This window comes from Tasmannia lanceolata, unplaced genomic scaffold (genome assembly GCF_043159265.1).
Source record: "Tasmannia lanceolata isolate RefF3 unplaced genomic scaffold, GAP_Taslan_0.1 ptg000036l, whole genome shotgun sequence".
Taxonomy (NCBI): Eukaryota; Viridiplantae; Streptophyta; class Magnoliopsida; order Canellales; family Winteraceae; genus Tasmannia; species Tasmannia lanceolata.
The window spans coordinates 758523-780079 of record NW_027518713.1 but is presented as its reverse complement, the minus strand read 5'-3'; positions in this window follow the sequence as shown (position 1 = coordinate 780079).

The following is a 21557-nucleotide window of genomic DNA, read 5'->3' as shown; positions in this document are numbered from 1 at the left end:
GTTATGGAAGTTTTAATTTTGGGTGACGTTTCACACACTCTTTATAAAATGGACCAAAACTCTCTCATCCCACCGAATTTTTAAATGAGATTTTTTTTCTCGAAAGAGAATTTGAAGACATCTAATTGATAGAAATTTCTCCAGTTTTCGACTTAAAATAAGTGAGTTATGAAAGTTTTAATTTTGGGTGACGTTTCGCACACTCTTTATAAGACGGACAACAACTCTCTCACCCCAACGATTTTTAAAACAAGATTTCTTTCCCCGGAAAGATAATTTGAAGACTGGTAGAAATTTCACCCCTTTTGAACTTAAAGTCAGAGAGTTGCAGAGGTTTTAATTTTGGATGACGTTTTGCACACTCTTTATAAAACGGACTACAACTCTCTCATTCCAACAAATTTTGAAATGAGATTTCTTTCCCAAGAAAAAGAATCTTAGGACCTCCGATTGGTAGAAATTTCCCCACTTTTGGGCTTAAAGTGAGAGAGTTATAGAGGTTTTAATTTTGGGTGACGTTTCGCACACTGTTTCTAAAACGGACAACAACTCTCTCACCCCAACAATTTTTAAAAGAAGATTTCTTTTTCCGGAAAGAGAATTTGAAGATTGGTAGAAATTTCACCCCTTTTGAACTTAAAGTCAGAGAGTTACAGAGGTTTTAATTTTGGATGACGTTTCGCACACTCTTTATAAAACGGACTACAACTCTCTCATCCCAACAAATTTTGAAATGAGATTTCTTTCCCGAGAAAAAGAATCTTAGGACCTCCGATTGGTAGAAATTTCCTCACTTTTTGACTTAAAATGAGAGAGTTATGGAGGTTTTAATTTGGGTGACGTTTAACACACTCTTTATGAAACGGACTATAACTCTGTCACCCCAACGAATTTTGAAACGAGATTTCTTTCCCATGAAAGAGAATTAGAAGACCTCCGATTGGTAGAAATTTCACCACTTTTGGACTTAAAGTGAGAGAGTTATAGAGGTTTTAATTTTGGGTGACGTTTCGCATACTCTTCGAAAAACGGACAACAACTCTCTCACCCCAATGATTTTTAAAACAAGATTTCTTTTCCCGGAAAGAGAATTTGAAGATTGGTAGAAATTTCTCCACTTTTGAACTTAAAGTCAGAGAGTTACACAGGTTTTAATTTTGGATGACGTCTCGCACACTCTTTATAAAACGGACTACAACTCTCTCATCCCAACAATATTTGAAATGAGATTTCTTTCCGAAGGAAAAGAATCTTAGGACATCTGATTGGTAGAAATTTCACAACTTTTTGACTTCAAATGAGAGAGTTATGGAAGTTTTAATTTTGGGTGACGTTTTACACACTCTTTATAAAATGGACCAAAACTCTCTCATCCCACCGAATTTTTAAATGAGATTTTTTTTCTTGAAAGAGAATTTGAAGACATCTAATTGATAGAAATTTCTCCAGTTTTCGACTTAAAATAAGTGAGTTATGAAAGTTTTAATTTTGGGTGACGTTTCGCACACTCTTTATAAGACGGACAACAACTCTCTCACCACAACGATTTTTAAAACAAGATTTCTTTCCCCGGAAAGAGAATTTGAAGACTGGTAGAAATTTCACCCATTTTGAACTTAAAGTCAGAGAGTTGCAGATCTTTTAATTTTGGATGACGTTTTGCACACTCTTTATAAAACGGACTACAACTCTCTCATTCCAACAAATTTTGAAATGAGATTTCTTTCCCAAGAAAAAGAATCTTAGGACCTCCGATTGGTAGAAATTTCCCCACTTTTGAGCTTAAAGTGAGAGAGTTATAGAGGTTTTAATTTTGGGTGACGTTTCGCACACTGTTTCTAAAACGGACAACAACTCTCTCACCCCAACGATTTTTAAAAGAAGATTTCTTTTTCCGGAAAGAGAATTTGAAGATTGGTAGAAATTTCACCCCTTTTGAACTTAAAGTCAGAGAGTTACAGAGGTTTTAATTTTGGATGACTTTTCGCACACTCTTTATAAAACGGACTACAATTCTCTCATCCCAACAAATTTTGAAATGAGATTTCTTTCCCGAGAAAAAGAATCTTAGGACCTCCGATTGGTAGAAATTTCCTCACGTTTTGACTTAAAATGAGAGAGTTATGGAGGTTTTAATTTGGGTGACGTTTAACACACTCTTTATGAAACGGACTATAACTCTGTCACCCCAACGAATTTTGAAACGAGATTTCTTTCCCATGAAAGAGAATTAGAAGACCTCCGATTGGTAGAAATTTCACCACTTTTGGACTTAAAGTGAGAGAGTTATAGAGGTTTTAATTTTGGGTGACGTTTCGCATACTCTTTGAAAAACGGACAACAACTCTCTCACCCCAATGATTTTTAAAACAAGATTTCTTTTCCCGGAAAGAGAATTTGAAGATTGGTAGAAATTTCTCCACTTTTGAACTTAAAGTCAGAGAGTTACACAGGTTTTAATTTTGGATGACGTCTCGCACACTCTTTATAAAACGGACTACAACTCTCTCATCCCAACAATATTTGAAATGAGATTTCTTTCCGAAGGAAAAGAATCTTAGGACATCTGATTGGTAGAAATTTCACAACTTTTTGACTTCAAATGAGAGAGTTATGGAAGTTTTAATTTTGGGTGACGTTTCACACACTCTTTATAAAATGGACCAAAACTCTCTCATCCCACCGAATTTTTAAATGAGATTTTTTTTTCTCGAAAGAGAATTTGAAGACATCTAATTGATAGAAATTTCTCCAGTTTTCGACTTAAAATAAGTGAGTTATGAAAGTTTTAATTTTGGATGACGTTTCGCACACTCTTTATAAGACGGACAACAACTCTCTCACCCCAACGATTTTTAAAATAAGATTTCTTTCCCCGGAAAGAGAATTTGAAGACTGGTAGAAATTTCACCCCTTTTGAACTTAAAGTCAGAGAGTTGCAGAGGTTTTAATTTTGGATGACGTTTTGCACACTCTTTATAAAACGGACTACAACTCTCTCTCATTCCAACAAATTTTGAAATGAGATTTCTTTCCCAAGAAAAAGAATCTTAGGACCTCCGATTGGTAGAAATTTCCCCACTTTTGGGCTTAAAGTGAGAGAGTTATAGAGGTTTTAATTTTGGGTGACGTTTCGCACACTGTTTCTAAAACGGACAACAACTCTCTCACCCCAACGATTTTTAAAAGAAGATTTCTTTTTCCGGAAAGAGAATTTGAAGATTGGTAGAAATTTCACCCCTTTTGAACTTAAAGTCAGAGAGTTACAGAGGTTTTAATTTTGGATGACGTTTCGCACACTCTTTATAAAACGGACTACAACTCTCTCATCCCAACAAATTTTGAAATGAGATTTCTTTCCCAAGAAAAAGAATCTTAGGACCTCCGATTGGTAGAAATTTCCTCACTTTTTGACTTAAAATGAGAGAGTTATGGAGGTTTTAATTTGGGTGACGTTTAACACACTCTTTATGAATCGGACTATAACTCTGTGACCCCAACGAATTTTGAAACGAGATTTCTTTCCCATGAAAGAGAATTAGAAGACCTCCGATTGGTAGAAATTTCACCACTTTTGGACTTAAAGTGAGAGAGTTATAGAGGTTTTAATTTTGGGTGACGTTTCGCATACTCTTTGAAAAACGGACAACAACTCTCTCACCCCAATGATTTTTAAAACAAGATTTCTTTTCCCGGAAAGAGAATTTGAAGATTGGTAGAAATTTCTCCACTTTTGAACTTAAAGTCAGAGAGTTACACAGGTTTTAATTTTGGATGACGTCTCGCACACTCTTTATAAAACGGACTACAACTCTCTCATCCCAACAATATTTGAAATGAGATTTCTTTCCGAAGGAAAAGAATCTTAGGACATCTGATTGGTAGAAATTTCACAACTTTTTGACTTCAAATGAGAGAGTTATGGAAGTTTTAATTTTGGGTGACGTTTCACACACTCTTTATAAAATGGACCAAAACTCTCTCATCCCACCGAATTTTTAAATGAGATTTTTTTTCTTGAAAGAGAATTTGAAGACATCTAATTGATAGAAATTTCTCCAGTTTTCGACTTAAAATAAGTGAGTTATGAAAGTTTTAATTTTGGGTGAAAGCACACTCTTTATAAGACGGACAACAACTCTCTCACCCCAACGATTTTTAAAACAAGATTTCTTTCCCCGGAAAGAGAATTTGAAGACTGGTAGAAATTTCACCCCTTTTGAACTTAAAGTCAGAGAGTTGCAGAGGTTTTAATTTTTGAGGACGTTTTGCACACTCTTTATAAAACGGACTACAACTCTCTCATTCCAACAAATTTTGAAATGAGATTTCTTTCCCAAGAAAAAGAATCTTAGGACCTCCGATTGGTACAAATTTCCCCACTTTTGGGCTTAAAGTGAGAGAGTTATAGAGGTTTTAATTTTGGGTGACGTTTCGCACACTGTTTCTAAAACGGACAACAACTCTCTCACCCCAACGATTTTTAAAAGAAGATTTCTTTTTCCGGAAAGAGAATTTGAAGATTGGTAGAAATTTCACCCCTTTTGAACTTAAAGTCAGAGAGTTACAGAGGTTTTAATTTTGGATGACGTTTCGCACACTCTTTATAAAACGGACTACAACTCTCTCATCCCAACAAATTTTGAAATGAGATTTCTTTCCCAAGAAAAAGAATCTTTGGACCTCCGATTGGTAGAAATTTCCTCACTTTTTGACTTAAAATGAGACAGTTATGGAGGTTTTAATTTGGGTGACGTTTAACACACTCTTTATGAAACAAACTATAACTCTGTCACCCCAACGAATTTTGAAACGAGATTTCTTTCCCATGAAAGAGAATTAGAAGACCTCCGATTGGTAGAAATTTCACCACTTTTGGACTTAATGTGAGAGAGTTATAGAGGTTTTAATTTTGGGTGACGTTTCGCATACTCTTTGAAAAACGGACAACAACTCTCTCACCCCAATGATTTTTAAAACCAGATTTCTTTTCCCGGAAAGAGAATTTGAAGATTGGTAGAAATTTCTCCACTTTTGAACTTAAAGTCAGAGAGTTACACAGGTTTTAATTTTGGATGACGTCTCGCACACTCTTTATAAAACGGACTACAACTCTCTCATCCCAACAATATTTGAAATGAGATTTCTTTCCGAAGGAAAAGAATCTTAGGACATCTGATTGGTAGAAATTTCACAACTTTTTGACTTCAAATGAGAGAGTTATGGAAGTTTTAATTTTGGGTGACGTTTCACACACTCTTTATAAAATGGACCAAAACTCTCTCATCCCACCGAATTTTTAAATGAGATTTTTTTTCTCGAAAGAGAATTTGAAGACATCTAATTGATAGAAATTTCTCCAGTTTTCGACTTAAAATAAGTGAGTTATGAAAGTTTAAATTTTGGGTGACGTTTCGCACACTCTTTATAAGACGGACAACAACTCTCTCACCCCAACGATTTTTAAAACAAGATTTCTTTCCCCGGAAAGAGAATTTGAAGACTGGTAGAAATTTCACCCCTTTTGAACTTAAAGTCAGAGAGTTGCAGAGGTTTTAATTTTGGATGACGTTTTGCACACTCTTTATAAAACGGACTACAACTCTCTCATTCCAACAAATTTTGAAATGAGATTTCTTTCCCAAGAAAAAGAATCTTAGGACCTCCGATTGGTAGAAATTTCCCCACTTTTGGGCTTAAAGTGAGAGAGTTATAGAGGTTTTAATTTTGGGTGACGTTTCGCACACTGTTTCTAAAACGGACAACAACTCTCTCACCCCAACGATTTTTAAAAGAAGATTTCTTTTTCCGGAAAGAGAATTTGAAGATTGGTAGAAATTTCACCCCTTTTGAACTTAAAGTCAGAGAGTTACAGAGGTTTTAATTTTGGATGACGTTTCGCACACTCTTTATAAAACGGACTACAACTCTCTCATCCCAACAAATTTTGAAATGAGATTTCTTTCCCGAGAAAAAGAATCTTAGGACCTCCGATTGGTAGAAATTTCCTCACTTTTTGACTTAAAATGAGAGAGTTATGGAGGTTTTAATTTGGGTGACGTTTAACACACTCTTTATGAAACGGACTATAACTCTGTCACCCCAACGAATTTTGAAACGAGATTTCTTTCCCATGAAAGAGAATTAGAAGACCTCCGATTGGTAGAAATTTCACCACTTTTGGACTTAAAGTGAGAGAGTTATAGAGGTTTTAATTTTGGGTGACGTTTCGCATACTCTTTGAAAAACGGACAACAACTCTCTCACCCCAATGATTTTTAAAACAAGATTTCTTTTCCCGGAAAGAGAATTTGAAGATTGGTAGAAATTTCTCCACTTTTGAACTTAAAGTCAGAGAGTTACACAGGTTTTAATTTTGGATGACGTCTCGCACACTCTTTATAAAACGGACTACAACTCTCTCATCCCAACAATATTTGAAATGAGATTTCTTTCCGAAGGAAAAGAATCTTAGGACATCTGATTGGTAGAAATTTCACAACTTTTTGACTTCAAATGAGAGAGTTATGGAAGTTTTAATTTTGGGTGACGTTTCACACACTCTTTATAAAATGGACCAAAACTCTCTCATCCCACCGAATTTTTAAATGAGATTTTTTTTCTCGAAAGAGAATTTGAAGACATCTAATTGATAGAAATTTCTCCAGTTTTCGACTTAAAATAAGTGAGTTACGAAAGTTTTAATTTTGGGTGACGTTTCGCACACTCTTTATAAGACGGACAACAACTCTCTCACCCCAACGATTTTTAAAACAAGATTTCTTTCCCCGGAAAGAGAATTTGAAGACTGGTAGAAATTTCACCCCTTTTGAACTTAAAGTCAGAGAGTTGCAGAGGTTTTAATTTTGGATGACGTTTTGCACACTCTTTATAAAACGAACTACAACTCTCTCATTCCAACAAATTTTGAAATGAGATTTCTTTCCCAAGAAAAAGAATCTTAGGACCTCCGATTGGTAGAAATTTCCCCACTTTTGGGCTTAAAGTGAGAGAGTTATAGAGGTTTTAATTTTGGGTGACGTTTCGCACACTGTTTCTAAAACGGACAACAACTCTCTCACCCCAACGATTTTTAAAAGAAGATTTCTTTTTCCGGAAAGAGAATTTGAAGATTGGTAGAAATTTCACCCCTTTTGAACTTAAAGTCAGAGAGTTACAGAGGTTTTAATTTTGGATGACGTTTCGCACACTCTTTATAAAACGGACTACAACTCTCTCATCCCAACAAATTTTGAAATGAGATTTCTTTCCCGAGAAAAAGAATCTTAGGACCTCCGATTGGTAGAAATTTCCTCACTTTTTGACTTAAAATGAGAGAGTTATGGAGGTTTTAATTTGGGTGACGTTTAACACACTCTTTATGAAACGGACTATAACTCTGTCACCCCAACGAATTTTGAAACGAGATTTCTTTCCCATGAAAGAGAATTAGAAGACCTCCGATTGGTAGAAATTTCACCACTTTTGGACTTAAAGTGAGAGAGTTATAGAGGTTTTAATTTTGGGTGACGTTTCGCATACTCTTTGAAAAACGGACAACAACTCTCTCACCCCAATGATTTTTAAAACAAGATTTCTTTTCCCGGAAAGAGAATTTGAAGATTGGTAGAAATTTCTCCACTTTTGAACTTAAAGTCAGAGAGTTACACAGGTTTTAATTTTGGATGACGTCTCGCACACTCTTTATAAAACGGACTACAACTCTCTCATCCCAACAATATTTGAAATGAGATTTCTTTCCGAAGGAAAAGAATCTTAGGACATCTGATTGGTAGAAATTTCACAACTTTTTGACTTCAAATGAGAGAGTTATGGAAGTTTTAATTTTGGGTGACGTTTCACACACTCTTTATAAAATGGACCAAAACTCTCTCATCCCACCGAATTTTTAAATGAGATTTTTTTTCTCGAAAGAGAATTTGAAGACATCTAATTGATAGAAATTTCTCCAGTTTTCGACTTAAAATAAGTGAGTTATGAAAGTTTTAATTTTGGGTGACGTTTCGCACACTCTTTATAAGACGGACAACAACTCTCTCACCCCAACGATTTTTAAAACAAGATTTCTTTCCCCGGAAAGAGAATTTGAAGACTGGTAGAAATTTCACCCCTTTTGAACTTAAAGTCAGAGAGTTGCAGAGGTTTTAATTTTGGATGACGTTTTGCACACTCTTTATAAAACGGACTACAACTCTCTCATTCCAACAAATTTTGAAATGAGATTTCTTTCCCAAGAAAAAGAATCTTAGGACCTCCGATTGGTAGAAATTTCCCCACTTTTGGGCTTAAAGTCAGAGAGTTACAGAGGTTTTAATTCTGGATGACGTTTCGCACACTCTTTATAAAACGGACTACAACTCTCTCATCCCAACAAATTTTGAAATGAGATTTCTTTCCCCAGAAAAAGAATCTTAGGACCTCCGATTGGTAGAAATTTCCTCACTTTTTGACTTAAAATGAGAGAGTTATGGAGGTTTTAATTTGGGTGACGTTTAACACACTCTTTATGAAACGGACTATAACTCTGTCACCCCAACGAATTTTGAAACGAGATTTCTTTCCCATGAAAGAGAATTAGAAGACCTCCGATTGGTAGAAATTTCACCACTTTTGGACTTAAAGTGAGAGAGTTATAGAGGTTTTAATTTTGGGTGACGTTTCGCATACTCTTTGAAAAACGGACAACAACTCTCTCACCCCAATGATTTTTAAAACAAGATTTCTTTTCCCGGAAAGAGAATTTGAAGATTGGTAGAAATTTCTCCACTTTTGAACTTAAAGTCAGAGAGTTACACAGGTTTTAATTTTGGATGACGTCTCGCACACTCTTTATAAAACGGACTACAACTCTCTCATCCCAACAATATTTGAAATGAGATTTCTTTCCGAAGGAAAAGAATCTTAGGACATCTGATTGGTAGAAATTTCACAACTTTTTGACTTCAAATGAGAGAGTTATGGAAGTTTTAATTTTGGGTGACGTTTCACACACTCTTTATAAAATGGACCAAAACTCTCTCATCCCACCGAATTTTTAAATGAGATTTTTTTTCTCGAAAGAGAATTTGAAGACATCTAATTGATAGAAATTTCTCCAGTTTTCGACTTAAAATAAGTGAGTTACGAAAGTTTTAATTTTGGGTGACGTTTCGCACACTCTTTATAAGACGGACAACAACTCTCTCACCCCAACGATTTTTAAAACAAGATTTCTTTCCCCGGAAAGAGAATTTGAAGACTGGTAGAAATTTCACCCCTTTTGAACTTAAAGTCAGAGAGTTGCAGAGGTTTTAATTTTGGATGACGTTTTGCACACTCTTTATAAAACGAACTACAACTCTCTCATTCCAACAAATTTTGAAATGAGATTTCTTTCCCAAGAAAAAGAATCTTAGGACCTCCGATTGGTAGAAATTTCCCCACTTTTGGGCTTAAAGTGAGAGAGTTATAGAGGTTTTAATTTTGGGTGACGTTTCGCACACTGTTTCTAAAACGGACAACAACTCTCTCACCCCAACGATTTTTAAAAGAAGATTTCTTTTTCCGGAAAGAGAATTTGAAGATTGGTAGAAATTTCACCCCTTTTGAACTTAAAGTCAGAGAGTTACAGAGGTTTTAATTTTGGATGACGTTTCGCACACTCTTTATAAAACGGACTACAACTCTCTCATCCCAACAAATTTTGAAATGAGATTTCTTTCCCGAGAAAAAGAATCTTAGGACCTCCGATTGGTAGAAATTTCCTCACTTTTTGACTTAAAATGAGAGAGTTATGGAGGTTTTAATTTGGGTGACGTTTAACACACTCTTTATGAAACGGACTATAACTCTGTCACCCCAACGAATTTTGAAACGAGATTTCTTTCCCATGAAAGAGAATTAGAAGACCTCCGATTGGTAGAAATTTCACCACTTTTGGACTTAAAGTGAGAGAGTTATAGAGGTTTTAATTTTGGGTGACGTTTCGCATACTCTTTGAAAAACGGACAACAACTCTCTCACCCCAATGATTTTTAAAACAAGATTTCTTTTCCCGGAAAGAGAATTTGAAGATTGGTAGAAATTTCTCCACTTTTGAACTTAAAGTCAGAGAGTTACACAGGTTTTAATTTTGGATGACGTCTCGCACACTCTTTATAAAACGGACTACAACTCTCTCATCCCAACAATATTTGAAATGAGATTTCTTTCCGAAGGAAAAGAATCTTAGGACATCTGATTGGTAGAAATTTCACAACTTTTTGACTTCAAATGAGAGAGTTATGGAAGTTTTAATTTTGGGTGACGTTTCACACACTCTTTATAAAATGGACCAAAACTCTCTCATCCCACCGAATTTTTAAATGAGATTTTTTTTCTCGAAAGAGAATTTGAAGACATCTAATTGATAGAAATTTCTCCAGTTTTCGACTTAAAATAAGTGAGTTATGAAAGTTTTAATTTTGGGTGACGTTTCGCACACTCTTTATAAGACGGACAACAACTCTCTCACCCCAACGATTTTTAAAACAAGATTTCTTTCCCCGGAAAGAGAATTTGAAGACTGGTAGAAATTTCACCCCTTTTGAACTTAAAGTCAGAGAGTTGCAGAGGTTTTAATTTTGGATGACGTTTTGCACACTCTTTATAAAACGGACTACAACTCTCTCATTCCAACAAATTTTGAAATGAGATTTCTTTCCCAAGAAAAAGAATCTTAGGACCTCCGATTGGTAGAAATTTCCCCACTTTTGGGCTTAAAGTCAGAGAGTTACAGAGGTTTTAATTCTGGATGACGTTTCGCACACTCTTTATAAAACGGACTACAACTCTCTCATCCCAACAAATTTTGAAATGAGATTTCTTTCCCCAGAAAAAGAATCTTAGGACCTCCGATTGGTAGAAATTTCCTCACTTTTTGACTTAAAATGAGAGAGTTATGGAGGTTTTAATTTGGGTGACGTTTAACACACTCTTTATGAAACGGACTATAACTCTGTCACCCCAACGAATTTTGAAACGAGATTTCTTTCCCATGAAAGAGAATTAGAAGACCTCCGATTGGTAGAAATTTCACCACTTTTGGACTTAAAGTGAGAGAGTTATAGAGGTTTTAATTTTGGGTGACGTTTCGCATACTCTTTGAAAAACGGACAACAACTCTCTCACCCCAATGATTTTTAAAACAAGATTTCTTTTCCCGGAAAGAGAATTTGAAGATTGGTAGAAATTTCTCCACTTTTGAACTTAAAGTCAGAGAGTTACACAGGTTTTAATTTTGGATGACGTCTCGCACACTCTTTATAAAACGGACTACAACTCTCTCATCCCAACAATATTTGAAATGAGATTTCTTTCCGAAGGAAAAGAATCTTAGGACATCTGATTGGTAGAAATTTCACAACTTTTTGACTTCAAATGAGAGAGTTATGGAAGTTTTAATTTTGGGTGACGTTTCACACACTCTTTATAAAATGGACCAAAACTCTCTCATCCCACCGAATTTTTAAATGAGATTTTTTTTCTCGAAAGAGAATTTGAAGACATCTAATTGATAGAAATTTCTCCAGTTTTCGACTTAAAATAAGTGAGTTATGAAAGTTTTAATTTTGGGTGACGTTTCGCACACTCTTTATAAGACGGACAACAACTCTCTCACCCCAACGATTTTTAAAACAAGATTTCTTTCCCCGGAAAGAGAATTTGAAGACTGGTAGAAATTTCACCCCTTTTGAACTTAAAGTCAGAGAGTTGCAGAGGTTTTAATTTTGGATGACGTTTTGCACACTCTTTATAAAACGGACTACAACTCTCTCATTCCAACAAATTTTGAAATGAGATTTCTTTCCCAAGAAAAAGAATCTTAGGACCTCCGATTGGTAGAAATTTCCCCACTTTTGGGCTTAAAGTCAGAGAGTTACAGAGGTTTTAATTCTGGATGACGTTTCGCACACTCTTTATAAAACGGACTACAACTCTCTCATCCCAACAAATTTTGAAATGAGATTTCTTTCCCCAGAAAAAGAATCTTAGGACCTCCGATTGGTAGAAATTTCCTCACTTTTTGACTTAAAATGAGAGAGTTATGGAGGTTTTAATTTGGGTGACGTTTAACACACTCTTTATGAAACGGACTATAACTCTGTCACCCCAACGAATTTTGAAACGAGATTTCTTTCCCATGAAAGAGAATTAGAAGACCTCCGATTGGTAGAAATTTCACCACTTTTGGACTTAAAGTGAGAGAGTTATAGAGGTTTTAATTTTGGGTGACGTTTCGCATACTCTTTGAAAAACGGACAACAACTCTCTCACCCCAATGATTTTTAAAACAAGATTTCTTTTCCCGGAAAGAGAATTTGAAGATTGGTAGAAATTTCTCCACTTTTGAACTTAAAGTCAGAGAGTTACACAGGTTTTAATTTTGGATGACGTCTCGCACACTCTTTATAAAACGGACTACAACTCTCTCATCCCAACAATCTTTGAAATGAGATTTCTTTCCGAAGGAAAAGAATCTTAGGACATCTGATTGGTAGAAATTTCACAACTTTTTGACTTCAAATGAGAGAGTTATAGAAGTTTTAATTTTGGGTGACGTTTCACACACTCTTTATAAAATGGACCAAAACTCTCTCATCCCACCGAATTTTTAAATGAGATTTTTTTTCTCGAAAGATAATTTGAAGACATCTAATTGATAGAAATTTCTCCAGTTTTCGACTTAAAATAAGTGAGTTATGAAAGTTTTAATTTTGGGTGACGTTTCGCACACTCTTTATAAGACGGACAACAACTCTCTCACCCCAACGATTTTTAAAACAAGATTTCTTTCCCCGGAAAGAGAATTTGAAGACTGGTAGAAATTTCACCCCTTTTGAACTTAAAGTCAGAGAGTTGCAGAGGTTTTAATTTTGGATGACGTTTTGCACACTCTTTATAAAACGGACTACAACTCTCTCATTCCAACAAATTTTGAAATGAGATTTCTTTCCCAAGAAAAAGAATCTTAGGACCTCCGATTGGTAGAAATTTCCCCACTTTTGGGCTTAAAGTGAGAGAGTTATCGAGGTTTTAATTTTGGGTGACGTTTCGCACACTGTTTCTAAAACGGACAACAACTCTCTCACCCCAACGATTTTTAAAAGAAGATTTCTTTTTCCGGAAAGAGAATTTGAAGATTGGTAGAAATTTCACCCCTTTTGAACTTAAAGTCAGAGAGTTACAGAGGTTTTAATTCTGGATGACGTTTCGCACACTCTTTATAAAACGGACTACAACTCTCTCATCCCAACAAATTTTGAAATGAGATTTCTTTCCCCAGAAAAAGAATCTTAGGACCTCCGATTGGTAGAAATTTCCTCACTTTTTGACTTAAAATGAGAGAGTTATGGAGGTTTTAATTTGGGTGACGTTTAACACACTCTTTATGAAACGGACTATAACTCTGTCACCCCAACGAATTTTGAAACGAGATTTCTTTCCCATGAAAGAGAATTAGAAGACCTCCGATTGGTAGAAATTTCACCACTTTTGGACTTAAAGTGAGAGAGTTATAGAGGTTTTAATTTTGGGTGACGTTTCGCATACTCTTTGAAAAACGGACAACAACTCTCTCACCCCAATGATTTTTAAAACAAGATTTCTTTTCCCGGAAAGAGAATTTGAAGATTGGTAGAAATTTCTCCACTTTTGAACTTAAAGTCAGAGAGTTACACAGGTTTTAATTTTGGATGACGTCTCGCACACTCTTTATAAAACGGACTACAACTCTCTCATCCCAACAATATTTGAAATGAGATTTCTTTCCGAAGGAAAAGAATCTTAGGACATCTGATTGGTAGAAATTTCACAACTTTTTGACTTCAAATGAGAGAGTTATGGAAGTTTTAATTTTGGGTGACGTTTCACACACTCTTTATAAAATGGACCAAAACTCTCTCATCCCACCGAATTTTTAAATGAGATTTTTTTTCCTGAAAGAGAATTTGAAGACATCTAATTGATAGAAATTTCTCCAGTTTTCGACTTAAAATAAGTGAGTTATGAAAGTTTTAATTTTGGGTGACGTTTCGCAAACTCTTTATAAGACGGACAACAACTCTCTCACCCCAACGATTTTTAAAACAAGATTTCTTTCCCCGGAAAGAGAATTTGAAGACTGGTAGAAATTTCACCCCTTTTGAACTAAAAGTCAGAGAGTTGCAGAGGTTTTAATTTTGGATGACGTTTTGCACACTCTTTATAAAACGGATTACAACTCTCTCATTCCAACAAATTTTGAAATGAGATTTCTTTCCCAAGAAAAAGAATCTTAGGACCTCCGATTGGTAGAAATTTCCCCACTTTTGGGCTTAAAGTGTGAGAGTTATAGAGGTTTTAATTTTGGGTGACGTTTAACACACTCTTTATGAAACAAACTATAACTCTGTCACCCCAACGAATTTTGAAACGAGATTTCTTTCCCATGAAAGAGAATTAGAAGACCTCCGATTGGTAGAAATTTCACCACTTTTGGACTTAATGTGAGAGAGTTATAGAGGTTTTAATTTTGGGTGACGTTTCGCATACTCTTTGAAAAACGGACAACAACTCTCTCACGCCAATGATTTTTAAAACCAGATTTCTTTTCCCGGAAAGAGAATTTGAAGATTGGTAGAAATTTCTCCACTTTTGAACTTAAAGTCAGAGAGTTACACAGGTTTTAATTTTGGATGACGTCTCGCACACTCTTTATAAAACGGACTACAACTCTCTCATCCCAACAATATTTGAAATGAGATTTCTTTCCGAAGGAAAAGAATCTTAGGACATCTGATTGGTAGAAATTTCACAACTTTTTGACTTCAAATGAGAGAGTTATGGAAGTTTTAATTTTGGGTGACGTTTCACACACTCTTTATAAAATGGACCAAAACTCTCTCATCCCACCGAATTTTTAAATGAGATTTTTTTTCTCGAAAGAGAATTTGAAGACATCTAATTGATAGAAATTTCTCCAGTTTTCGACTTAAAATAAGTGAGTTATGAAAGTTTAAATTTTGGGTGACGTTTCGCACACTCTTTATAAGACGGACAACAACTCTCTCACCCCAACGATTTTTAAAACAAGATTTCTTTCCCCGGAAAGAGAATTTGAAGACTGGTAGAAATTTCACCCCTTTTGAACTTAAAGTCAGAGAGTTGCAGAGGTTTTAATTTTGGATGACGTTTTGCACACTCTTTATAAAACGGACTACAACTCTCTCATTCCAACAAATTTTGAAATGAGATTTCTTTCCCAAGAAAAAGAATCTTAGGACCTCCGATTGGTAGAAATTTCCCCACTTTTGGGCTTAAAGTGAGAGAGTTATAGAGGTTTTAATTTTGGGTGACGTTTCGCACACTGTTTCTAAAACGGACAACAACTCTCTCACCCCAACGATTTTTAAAAGAAGATTTCTTTTTCCGGAAAGAGAATTTGAAGATTGGTAGAAATTTCACCCATTTTGAACTTAAAGTCAGAGAGATACAGAGGTTTTAATTTTGGATGTCGTTTCGCACACTCTTTATAAAACGGACTACAACTCTCTCATCCCAACAAATTTTGAAATGAGATTTCTTTCCCGAGAAAAAGAATCTTAGGACCTCCGATTGGTAGAAATTTCCTCACTTTTTGACTTAAAATGAGAGAGTTATGGAGGTTTTAATTTGGGTGACGTTTAACACACTCTTTATGAAACAGACTATAACTCTGTCACCCCAACGAATTTTGAAACGAGATTTCTTTCCCATGAAAGAGAATTAGAAGACCTCCGATTGGTAGAAATTTCACCACTTTTGGACTTAAAGTGAGAGAGTTATAGAGGTTTTAATTTTGGGTGATGTTTCGCATACTCTTTGAAAAACGGACAACAACTCTCTCACCCCAATGATTTTTAAAACAAGATTTCTTTTCCCGGAAAGAGAATTTGAAGATTGGTAGAAATTTCTCCACTTTTGAACTTAAAGTCAGAGAGTTACACAGGTTTTAATTTTGGATGACGTCTCGCACACTCTTTATAAAACGGACTACAACTCTCTCATCCCAACAATATTTGAAATGAGATTTCTTTCCGAAGAAAAAGAATCTTAGGACATCTGATTGGTAGAAATTTCACAACTTTTTGACTTCAAATGAGAGAGTTATGGAAGTTTTAATTTTGGGTGACGTTTCACACACTCTTTATAAAATGGACCAAAACTCTCTCATCCCACCGAATTTTTAAATGAGATTTTTTTTCTTGAAAGAGAATTTGAAGACATCTAATTGATAGAAATTTCTCCAGTTTTCGACTTAAAGTAAGTGAGTTATGAAAGTTTAAATTTTGGGTGACGTTTCGCACACTCTTTATAAGACGGACAACAACTCTCTCACCCCAACGATTTTTAAAACAAGATTTCTTTCCCCGGAAAGAGAATTTGAAGACTGGTAGAAATTTCACCCCTTTTGAACTTAAAGTCAGAGAGTTGCAGAGGTTTTAATTTTGGATGACGTTTTGCACACTCTTTATAAAACGGACTACAACTCTCTCATTCCAACAAATTTTGAAATGAGATTTCTTTCCCAAGAAAAAGAATCTTAGGACCTCCGATTGGTAGAAATTTCCCCACTTTTGGGCTTAAAGTGAGAGAGTTATAGAGGTTTTAATTTTGGGTGACGTTTCGCACACTGTTTCTAAAACGGACAACAACTCTCTCACCCCAACGATTTTTAAAAGAAGATTTCTTTTTCCGGAAAGAGAATTTGAAGATTGGTAGAAATTTCACCCCTTTTGAACTTAAAGTCAGAGAGTTACAGAGGTTTTAATTTTGGATGACGTTTCGCACACTCTTTATAAAACGGACTACAACTCTCTCATCCCAACAAATTTTGAAATGAGATTTCTTTCCCGAGAAAAAGAATCTTAGGACCTCCGATTGGTAGAAATTTCCTCACTTTTTGACTTAAAATGAGAGAGTTATGGAGGTTTTAATTTGGGTGACGTTTAACACACTCTTTATGAAACGGACTATAACTCTGTCACCCCAACGAATTTTGAAACGAGATTTCTTTCCCATGAAAGAGAATTAGAAGACCTCCGATTGGTAGAAATTTCACCACTTTTGGACTTAAAGTGAGAGAGTTATAGAGGTTTTAATTTTGGGTGACGTTTCGCATACTCTTTGAAAAACGGACAACAACTCTCTCACCCCAATGATTTTTAAAACAAGATTTCTTTTCCCGGAAAGAGAATTTGAAGATTGGTAGAAATTTCTCCACTTTTGAACTTAAAGTCAGAGAGTTACACAGGTTTTAATTTTGGATGACGTCTCGCACACTCTTTATAAAACGGACTACAACTCTCTCATCCCAACAATATTTGAAATGAGATTTCTTTCCGAAGGAAAAGAATCTTAGGACATCTGATTGGTAGAAATTTCACAACTTTTTGACTTCAAATGAGAGAGTTATGGAAGTTTTAATTTTGGGTGACGTTTCACACACTCTTTATAAAATGGACCAAAACTCTCTCATCCCACCGAATTTTTAAATGAGATTTTTTTTCTCGAAAGAGAATTTGAAGACATCTAATTGATAGAAATTTCTCCAGTTTTCGACTTAAAATAAGTGAGTTATGAAAGTTTTAATTTTGGGTGACGTTTCGCACACTCTTTATAAGACGGACAACAACTCTCTCACCCCAACGATTTTTAAAACAAGATTTCTTTCCCCGGAAAGATAATTTGAAGACTGGTAGAAATTTTACCCCTTTTGAACTTAAAGTCAGAGAGTTGCAGAGGTTTTAATTTTGGATGACGTTTTGCACACTCTTTATAAAACGGACTACAACTCTCTCATTCCAACAAATTTTGAAATGAGATTTCTTTCCCAAGAAAAAGAATCTTAGGACCTCCGATTGGTAGAAATTTCCCCACTTTTGGGCTTAAAGTGAGAGAGTTATAGAGGTTTTAATTTTGGGTGACGTTTCGCACACTGTTTCTAAAACGGACAACAACTCTCTCACCCCAACAATTTTTAAAAGAAGATTTCTTTTTCCGGAAAGAGAATTTGAAGATTGGTAGAAATTTCACCCCTTTTGAACTTAAAGTCAGAGAGTTACAGAGGTTTTAATTTTGGATGACGTTTCGCACACTCTTTATAAAACGGACTACAACTCTCTCATCCCAACAAATTTTGAAATGAGATTTCTTTCCCGAGAAAAAGAATCTTAGGACCTCCGATTGGTAGAAATTTCCTCACTTTTTGACTTAAAATGAGAGAGTTATGGAGGTTTTAATTTGAGTGACGTTTAACACACTCTTTATGAAACGGACTATAACTCTGTCACCCCAACGAATTTTGAAACGAGATTTCTTTCCCATGAAAGAGAATTAGAAGACCTCCGATTGGTAGAAATTTCACCACTTTTGGACTTAAAGTGAGAGAGTTATAGAGGTTTTAATTTTGGGTGATGTTTCGCATACTCTTTGAAAAACGGACAACAACTCTCTCACCCCAATGATTTTTAAAACAAGATTTCTTTTCCCGGAAAGAGAATTTGAAGATTGGTAGAAATTTCTCCACTTTTGAACTTAAAGTCAGAGAGTTACACAGGTTTTAATTTTGGATGACGTCTCGCACACTCTTTATAAAACGGACTACAACTCTCTCATCCCAACAATATTTGAAATGAGATTTCTTTCCGAAGGAAAAGAATCTTAGGACATCTGATTGGTAGAAATTTCACAACTTTTTGACTTCAAATGAGAGAGTTATGGAAGTTTTAATTTTGGGTGACGTTTCACACACTCTTTATAAAATGGACCAAAACTCTCTCATCCCACCGAATTTTTAAATGAGAGAGTTCCTTGGTAGAGCTCTCCAAATCTGGGAGATACGTCTCGAATCTGGGCTAGTCCCCAAATCGAGAGGTATCTCCCTTTGTATCGCCATTCATGCTGTGAGGGGCACTTCTTTCGAGAGTTCCTTGGTAGAGCTCTCCATTCACGTGGATGATTTCAGAGGGAGACTTTCTTCTAGGGGGCTCGTTCCCCTGCCTCTCTCGGATCGGGGTCCACAGTATGCCATCAAGCATCCAAGCTGCCTACGTACCCAAGCCTCACTGGGATCTGAGTCGACGTAGTTCGGTACAGCTAAACTAAGCTACTTATGCTTAACTCATCTAGGACACCGATCTAGACTGGATTAACTGTTTCAACAGTTTAAGAGAGATTATTTAGTTCAAGTTAAAGATTTTATTATCCTAGGACATCATCTAAGATGTTATATGGTCTTATCTAAGTACAAGACATCCCTCAAACTAATGCAGGTGAATCTACATCCTAGGTAACTAGGCATGTCTTATGGGAAAATTGGGTTACTAGTGTAACTAGATCTATGGAACGGTTGCTATCCATAGCAAACGGCAGTGATGAGGCTGGACTCCTAACTCTAGGACTCTCTAAAACTTAGGACACAATGTGACGTAAGTGTTCCTAAGGGGCCCTAAAGGTTCTTACGATGGGAAACCGTAATCCAACGGTCCCAAGGACAAGGATTAAATCAATTCAGTTTGTCGAATTTAATGATTTTCAATTCTTTAAAAGTTTTTGATTCCTAAGATCTAAGAAATACCAAAGGCTCTAGGGCTTGATTAGTTTCAGCCTTAGATTGCATCCATGGAAGGGAATAGTGTTCTCAACCCTTGTATAATTTAACATATGAATTATAGTATATTATTGCCTGGCATGTTTCTCAAGATTTCCATGGACAGTGAACCTCGGAGCCAACAACATACTATAATTTACATGTTCAAATTATGCAGGATCGATCACAATTTTTATACGATTATGGCTGCGATCTCGGCAGTTGAACTATCGCGATATAGCAAATTTACATGGGAGATCTATGAACCCTAAGGTTTCTGTTTGAAATAAGTTAGGGATTGAATTCATGATTAAAAGTTAAGATTTTTTTTAGAGATTTTTACTGACTTTTGTGTTGATTTGCTATTAAGTTGTGATTTATTAACATTAAAACCAGATTGATAGGATTACACAGAAACCCTAAGCAATCGAATGCCAAATCGGCTGAAATATTTTCAGTAACAAGATATAGATGATTGTAATTTACTGGAAGAGTTTCATGAATTTTAACTAAGTGTTACTATCAATTTCTGAATTTTCAAAATTCAAGTCAGATTATGGATTAACAAAGCAACTTACAGCATATGGCTTTCAAATTAACTTAAACGTTTACAGTATAACGCTAATCATGATATTAGGCTACTGTAAAAATTTCAAAGATTTTTATTACGATTTGATGCCAATTACAATTTACACAAAAATCAGATGAAATTAAAGAATTAATTAAAGGGCAAATCTAATGGTATCCTAAAATCAAAGAAACTTTCCAGTAGATATAAAATAGATTATAAAATTTGCTATCAAAATTTCAAAACCTAAAAATTAAAACTCCACCATAAAATCGATTTGTAAATAGAAAAAGTGAATTTGGTTCCTAGGAATTGAAACCCGTTTACTAAAATAAATTGTAAAACCATATTAAAACTTTGCAAAACCAATTGAAAATTTTTGTCCAACATACAAGTAACTTAAGTTACTGGTTTGTAAGAAAATTTTGGAAAATTCACTAATTTATTACGAAAAAGAATTACGGTACGTAAAACAGAGAATGGATTAGAAAACATTAAAGAAAACATCTTTTTTCAAAAAAAAATTCTATGAAAAATTCACATAATATTTAAACTTTAATTCTGGACAGTTTCATCAATTTTCAAAACCTTTTGTTATTTATTAAAAATAGGCCGAATTTTAAATAATTTAAATTCGAATTAAAAAATCAAACAAATCCGAAAATTTTAGGGTGAACTGAAAATCTAAAAATCGGTTTGGAAATAAATTTTCATGAAATTTGGGCTTGATTTGACCCATTTTATATTTTCTTCTTCAAGAAATAACCCTTTGCCGGGTTATCTTTCGAAAAATAAAACGGAAATCGAGGCGGTCAAACCATGGTCCAAGATCTTACTTTCCAGTAGTTTTCAAATTTTTATTAACCTAAAAAAAATTTGGTTTTTGGAATAGACCATGTTTTCAAATACTTGCCTCGAAAACCCAATTTCAATCCATATCGAAGGAAAAAGAAAGAAAATTAATATTTGTATGGAGGAAAATTATTTTTTTGTGAAATTTTAGATTTTGAAAACCTAAATTCTATACTATAACATACTGAAATTTCAAAAGAAAACTCATTGATTTGATCTATCAAACGTAAAACCTTAGGATGCATTTTCAAATTCGCAAAGAAAAGAAATCCTTACCGTTGATCGCGATGCTTGTCTCTAGAGTTGGTGATCCGAGATATACACTTTGTCCAACCCTTTTATACGATGAAGAAGACCCAAAGAGTGCTCCAATAATCCTTGATTGTATGATGTATTGAAGAAGAAGAAGGAATTCAAGAACCCTTTGTGTAGAGCACTTGAGAGAGATGAACCAAACACACTTAGAGAAATGGAGGGTTTTTCTTTTCT